This window comes from Phalangium opilio, unplaced genomic scaffold, assembly GCF_054372755.1.
Source record: "Phalangium opilio isolate 3A_F unplaced genomic scaffold, DU_Popi_V2 ptg000093l_1, whole genome shotgun sequence".
In the NCBI taxonomy this organism is placed as follows: Eukaryota; Metazoa; Arthropoda; class Arachnida; order Opiliones; family Phalangiidae; genus Phalangium; species Phalangium opilio.
Window position 1 is genome coordinate 1,662,526 of NW_028324198.1, and position 5,761 is coordinate 1,668,286.

Consider the following 5,761-nt stretch of genomic DNA (forward strand, 5'->3'; position numbering starts at 1 on the left):
TATGTGGGGCAACTTTGCACAGTACGTTTAGTTTACCCGTTAGCCAAATTGCTGGAAATATATCGAGATTGGAAAGTGAAACTCTTCATAAATGTAGGTTACTCTATGGTCAAGTAAAACTAGTAATAATTGACGAGATTTCAATGGTTGGAACGAAAGTGTTTAATCGCGTAAACGCTAGGTTACAAGAGATTATGGGTTGCCCTGATTATTTTGGTGGTGTGTCTGTTCTATTAGTTGGAGACTTTAACCAGTTGAGGTCAGTCCGCGATTATTTCGCATTTCAAGCTCAAAGTAAGACAGATAATCCTTACGCGTCGTTAATTGGTAACCCAATATGGGAGCAATTTGAATTTGCCGAACTTGAGGAAATTATGAGACAGAGAGATGATAAAATATTTGCTGAAGCTTTAAATAGAATGGCTGTGGGAAGTATGACTCAAAATGATATTGATTTCTTTAGTAGTCTGGAGGTAACGACTGAGCGTGTACCCCCAAAAGAAGAGATACATCTTTTCGCCACTAACGCGGAAGTAAACCAATTCAATTAAAATAAGCTTTTAAACATGAATACGGAAAAGGCTGTTTCGGTTTCAGTAGATGTTGTCAATGGTGATCTTAGTAGTGAAGTTAAAAATAACATACTTTCCCAAGTTGAAAAGTTAGCAACGTCTGATACGTATGGTCTGCCCAAACAATTGACTCTTGCGTGTGGCGCGAGATATATGATGACCAACAATGTTGACACCTCTGACGGACTAACTAATGGCGCGACCGGTTGGTTAAGAAAGATAGAGTACGGCACAAATATGCTCGGGGATAAAATCCCGTTCAGGGTATGGATGGAGTTTGACGGTCCCAAAGTTGGGAAAATGTTGAGGCAAAAATGTCATGGTTTATATTTGAATAGTAATATTAACGCTTCGTGGACGCCTGTTGATAAGGTCATCAAGTCGTTTAATAGAAAATGGAGACAAAAGAATGCCTCAGTTTCTAGGAAACAATTGCCTTTGGTTGTTTCTGAGGCCATTACGATACATAAAAGTCAGGGTGATACTTACTCGTCGGTAGTGGTTCATTGTAAGGCTACAAAAAAATTTGAAAGAGCGCATTTATATGTGGCTTGTAGTAGAGCAAAAACCGCTTCCGGTTTATATATTGATGGAAAATTTAAAGTTCCTAATTGACCCAAAAACAACCTAGTAGAATTGGAACTTAATAGGTTGCGAGACACAAAAAGCATCAAACTACCTTTCTTGCATGATCCCGTTTACATTTATGTACATAACGTGCAGTCTTTAAATGCTCATTTAGAAGATGTTTTAGCAGACAATGTAATAATGAAAAGTCAAATGTTATGTTTTGTTGAAACGTGGAAAAAAGAGATGGACGATTTTAGAGTGCCATCTTTTAAGGAAGTAGGTGGTATTTACTTGCCAAGTACGGCACGCAGAGTTGCTTTTGGTTCGTCCATATATTTAAGAGACACGCCTGAAAACGAAGTTAAAGAGATAGATACTAGAGTTTTACGAAGCAACATTCCTGTTAAACATTCTCACGTGGAACGTTGCTGGTTAGATGTTTACATAGAAGGAGAACTTATATCTGTGGTATTGTTGTACAAATCTCCCTTAGGAAGTTTGAGAACTGTGTTTGAGGACTTTAACCCTTTGTCTGACATGAAATATGATTCGTCTATTCCAACAGTTGTGGTTGGAGATTTCAATATTAACTTTTTAAAGAGCCAAACGGCACTGAGAATGTTCTTTGATTCATCTGGAATATCTCTTTTGCCGGGTCTAGAACAAAAGTATTCAACTGACTATCATTGTCAATTGGATTTGGCGTTTGGTAACCAACTCTTTCGAGACCAATACGAAGCATGTTATAGAGAGTCTTATTATTCTTACCACAAGGGTATTTGCATTTTTAAAAGAACATAGTTTGAAATAGAAAAATTTATTTAAAGCAAGGTGGAGCTCCAGTGCGCCTCTTATTGACGACCTTTCTATTGTACATTGGGTTTAGCTTGTTAGGGTAACCTGTAAATAATCACCAAAACTCCCCTTAACCTTTAGGTTTCTTTTTTGACCTACGTAAATGCTAGGGAATGACAATTCCTCCGCATCCTCGTCAAAGAGTAAAGACATTGGGGTTTGACCTTCACCAGGAGCAAACTTAATATGCATTGTATTAGTTGGTAAGAAATCTTTTAAGGAAACTAATAATGTGTCTTGATTCCCAACTGGTAACGAACTATTTTCGTTGGGTTCATTCCACATATCATCGCTGTCATTACCTGTGTTTAGTGGCACTAGTGGATTATCTCTTGAAATATTATCTTCGTTAACAATAAAATCAAGTTCTTCAGGAATTGGATCTAATATATCACTCTTAATTGTAATTCCATGTTTAACATACAAAGGGGTATTGACAAGAACATTAAGGGCTTCTAGAATTACTTTCGGTCTAACAGTTTCATACAAAAACGGTGTGTTATACTGCATTCTTCTCATGAACTCAATTTGAATTGTATCCGTGTCTCGAGGTAACCTAGGTAAAACCGACACAGTGGACTCTACATTAATAGGAACATTGACCACATTTCCTTTAATTCCCCTTTGTTGGTCAGTCCGTCTTGCACTTTCTCGTTTAAAGCACTAATGTTCGATTCTATATTGTCTAACTGAAGAACGTATTTATTCAATATAGCGTTGTTTACAGCTAAAGACGTGGCTCCTAAGGCTTGATTTATTTCATTTTCTAGACGCGTTAACGAACCTCTCGCGTGGCCTCTTTTACCGACGTTTCGTTTATGCGGATCCATTTCAGTTCGGATTGTTTGAGATATACAGTTTAATTTTCGAGCTCCCGAACGCGAATTTCCCGAAATTCCTTCGTACTGTCACAGATTTCGTAGAGGGTTCACAAATGTTTTCAAACACACGCTTAATAACTTCTATTAACCGTTTCTACTTTTTCGCTCCGTTTTTCCGTTTAATTTCTAACTTAATTTCTAATCCTATCCCGGGTTTTCGGCACCATGTTATTTTTTCTAATCGAACACTTAGAAAGTCTAACAACTGAAATCTATTTATGTCTGGCGGATTGAAATCAACACAAGCGGAAAACCATTATTAACAGTTAAAAATCAACAATTTATTTTTAATGCTACTGTTAAGTACAGTGACTGTCTCGTTTAACAAATTCGGTACAACTGATAAGCATTCCCCGCTTAGATCTAAAATGTTAACTATAATAAAAAAGAAAATGCTTATCAATAGTCTACTTTTTTTTAAAATTCCTTATTCTCATTCTTATTTTTTACACAATATAATCTTTAACACGACAATTAAAATATATTTTTTGATATGTCTAAAATTTTGGTCTAATATTTCGTTACATAGATCTCTTCGAAAACTTAGAACAACCAAGTATCTATGGTGTAGTGGTTATCACGTCCGACCAACACGCGGGTGGTCCCAGGTTCGAGCCCTGGTAGATACATGTTTTGACCATCGTGATTAGACATAATAATAAGGTACATCTTTTCGAAAACTCTGTATGACAAAGTATCTATGGTGTAGTGGTTATCACGTCCGCTTTCCACGCGGAAGGTATCAGGTTCGAGCCCTGATAGATACCATGGTGTTTAGACATAATAATAAGGTAGATCTCTTCGGAAACTCAGAAAAAACAAGTATCTATGGTGTAGTGGTTATCACGTCCGCTTTACACGCGGAAGGTCTCACGTTCGAGCCCTGATAGATACATGTTTTGACCATCGTGATTAGACATAATAATAAGGTAGATCTCATCGAAAACTCAGAATAGCCAAGTATCTATGGTGTAGTGGTTATCACGTCCGCTTTACTCGCGGAAGGTCTCAGGTTCGAGCCCTGATAGATACATGTTTTGACCATCGTGATTAGACATAATGATAAGGTAGATCTCTTCGAAAACTCAAAATAGCCAAGTATGTATGGTGTAGTGGTTATCACGTCCGCCTAACACGCGGAAGGTCTCAGGTTCGAGCCCTGATAGGTACATGTTTTGACCATGGTGATTAGACATAATAATAAAGTAGATCTCTTCGAAAACTCAGAAAAAACAAGTATCTATGGTGTAGTGGTTATCACGTCTGCTTTGCACGCGGAAGGTCTCAGGTTCGAGCCCTGATAGATACATGTTTTGACCATCGTGATTAGACATAACAATATAGTAGATCTCTTCGAAAACTCAGGACAGCCAAGTATCTAAGGTGTAGTGGTTATCACGTTCGCTTTACTCGCGGAAGGTCTCAGGTTCGAGCCCTGATAGATACATGTTTTGACCATCGTGATTAGACATAATAATAAAGTAGATCTCTTCGAAAACTAAGAATAGCTAAGTTTCTATGGTGTAGTGGTTATCACGTCCGCTTTACTCGCGGAAGGTCTCAGGTTCGAGCCCTGATAGATACATGTTTTGACCATCGTGATTAGACATAATGATAAGGTAGATCTCTTCGAAAACTCAGAATAGCCAAGTATCTATGGTGTAGTGGTTATCACGTCCGCCTAACACGCGGAAGGTCTCAGGTTCGAGCCCTGATAGGTACATGTTTTGACCATCGTGATTAGACATAATAATAAGGTAGATCTCTTCGAAAACTCAGAATAGCCAAGTATCTATGGTGTAGTGGTTATCACGTCCGCTTTACACGCGGAAGGTCTCAGGCTCGAGCCTTGATAGATACATGTTTTGACCAACGTGATTAGACATAATAATAAGGTAGATCTCTTCGAAAACTCAGCACAACCAAGGATCTATGGTGTAGTGGTTATCACGTCCGCCTAGCACGGGGAAGATCCCAGGTTCGAGCCCTGGTTGATACATGTTTTGACCATCGTGTTTGGACATAATAATAAGCTCGATCTCTTGGAAAACCCCGGATAACCAAGTATCTATGGTGTAGTGGTTATCACGTCCGCTTTACACGCGGAAGGTCTCAGGCTCGAACCCTGGTAGAAACATGTTTTGACCATCATGATTGGACATAATAATAAGCTCGATCTCTTGGAAAACTCAGGATAATCAGGTATCTATGGTGTAGTGGTTATCACGTCCGCTTTACACGCGGAAGGTCTCAGGTTCGAGCCCTGATAAATCTATGTTTTGACCATCGTGATTAGACATAATATTTAGGTAGATCTCTTCGAAAACTTAGAACAACCAAGTATCTGTGGTGTAGTGGTTATCACGTCCAACTAACACGCGGGTGGTCCCAGGTTCGAGCCCTGGTAGATACATGTTTTGACCATCGTGATTAGACATAATAATAAGGTACATCTTTTCGAAAACTCTGTATGACAAAGTGTCTATGGTGTAGTGGTTATCACGTCCCCTTTACACGCGGAAGGTATCAGGTTCGAGCCCTGATAGATACCATGGTGATTAGACATAATAATAAGGTAGATCTCTTCGGAAACTCAGAAAAAAACAAGTATCTATGGTGTAGTGGTTATCACGTCCGCTTTACACGCGGAAGGTCTCAGGTTCGAGCCCTGATAGATACTGTTACAGTTACTGTATGGATGGCCCCCTTAAGAAAGTAGCTCGAGGGGCCATTGTTAAGAGTTCAAAAACCTTGCGAGAAGTTCGCCCTCGACACCTGTTTTTCACCGTATCCGAACAATACGCTGTTTACGAGAAAAGGGATAGTATGGAAAAATACCAGGGTTGTGAAAAACAGGAGAGGACGAAAGGCTTGAGAGGGGGT

At 39.1% G+C, this 5,761-nt stretch overlaps 5 non-coding genes across 5 annotated transcripts; all 5 read left to right on the forward strand.

Moving 5' to 3' along the window:
* Positions 1-3,572: 3,572 nt before the first annotated feature.
* Positions 3,573-3,645, forward strand: TRNAG-UCC (transfer RNA glycine (anticodon UCC)). The gene has a single exon. It is a non-coding gene; the product is annotated as a tRNA-Gly (tRNA).
* A 469-nt stretch (positions 3,646-4,114) lies between these two features.
* TRNAA-UGC (transfer RNA alanine (anticodon UGC)) lies at positions 4,115-4,187 on the forward strand. Its single transcript has one exon. It is a non-coding gene; the product is annotated as a tRNA-Ala (tRNA).
* Positions 4,188-4,528: 341 nt separating this feature from the next.
* Positions 4,529-4,601, forward strand: TRNAV-AAC (transfer RNA valine (anticodon AAC)). Its single transcript has one exon. It is a non-coding gene; the product is annotated as a tRNA-Val (tRNA).
* Positions 4,602-4,804: 203 nt separating this feature from the next.
* On the forward strand, positions 4,805-4,877 carry TRNAA-AGC (transfer RNA alanine (anticodon AGC)). Its single transcript has one exon. It is a non-coding gene; the product is annotated as a tRNA-Ala (tRNA).
* A 608-nt stretch (positions 4,878-5,485) lies between these two features.
* Positions 5,486-5,558, forward strand: TRNAV-UAC (transfer RNA valine (anticodon UAC)). The gene has a single exon. It is a non-coding gene; the product is annotated as a tRNA-Val (tRNA).
* The last annotated feature ends 203 nt before the right edge of the window (positions 5,559-5,761 follow it).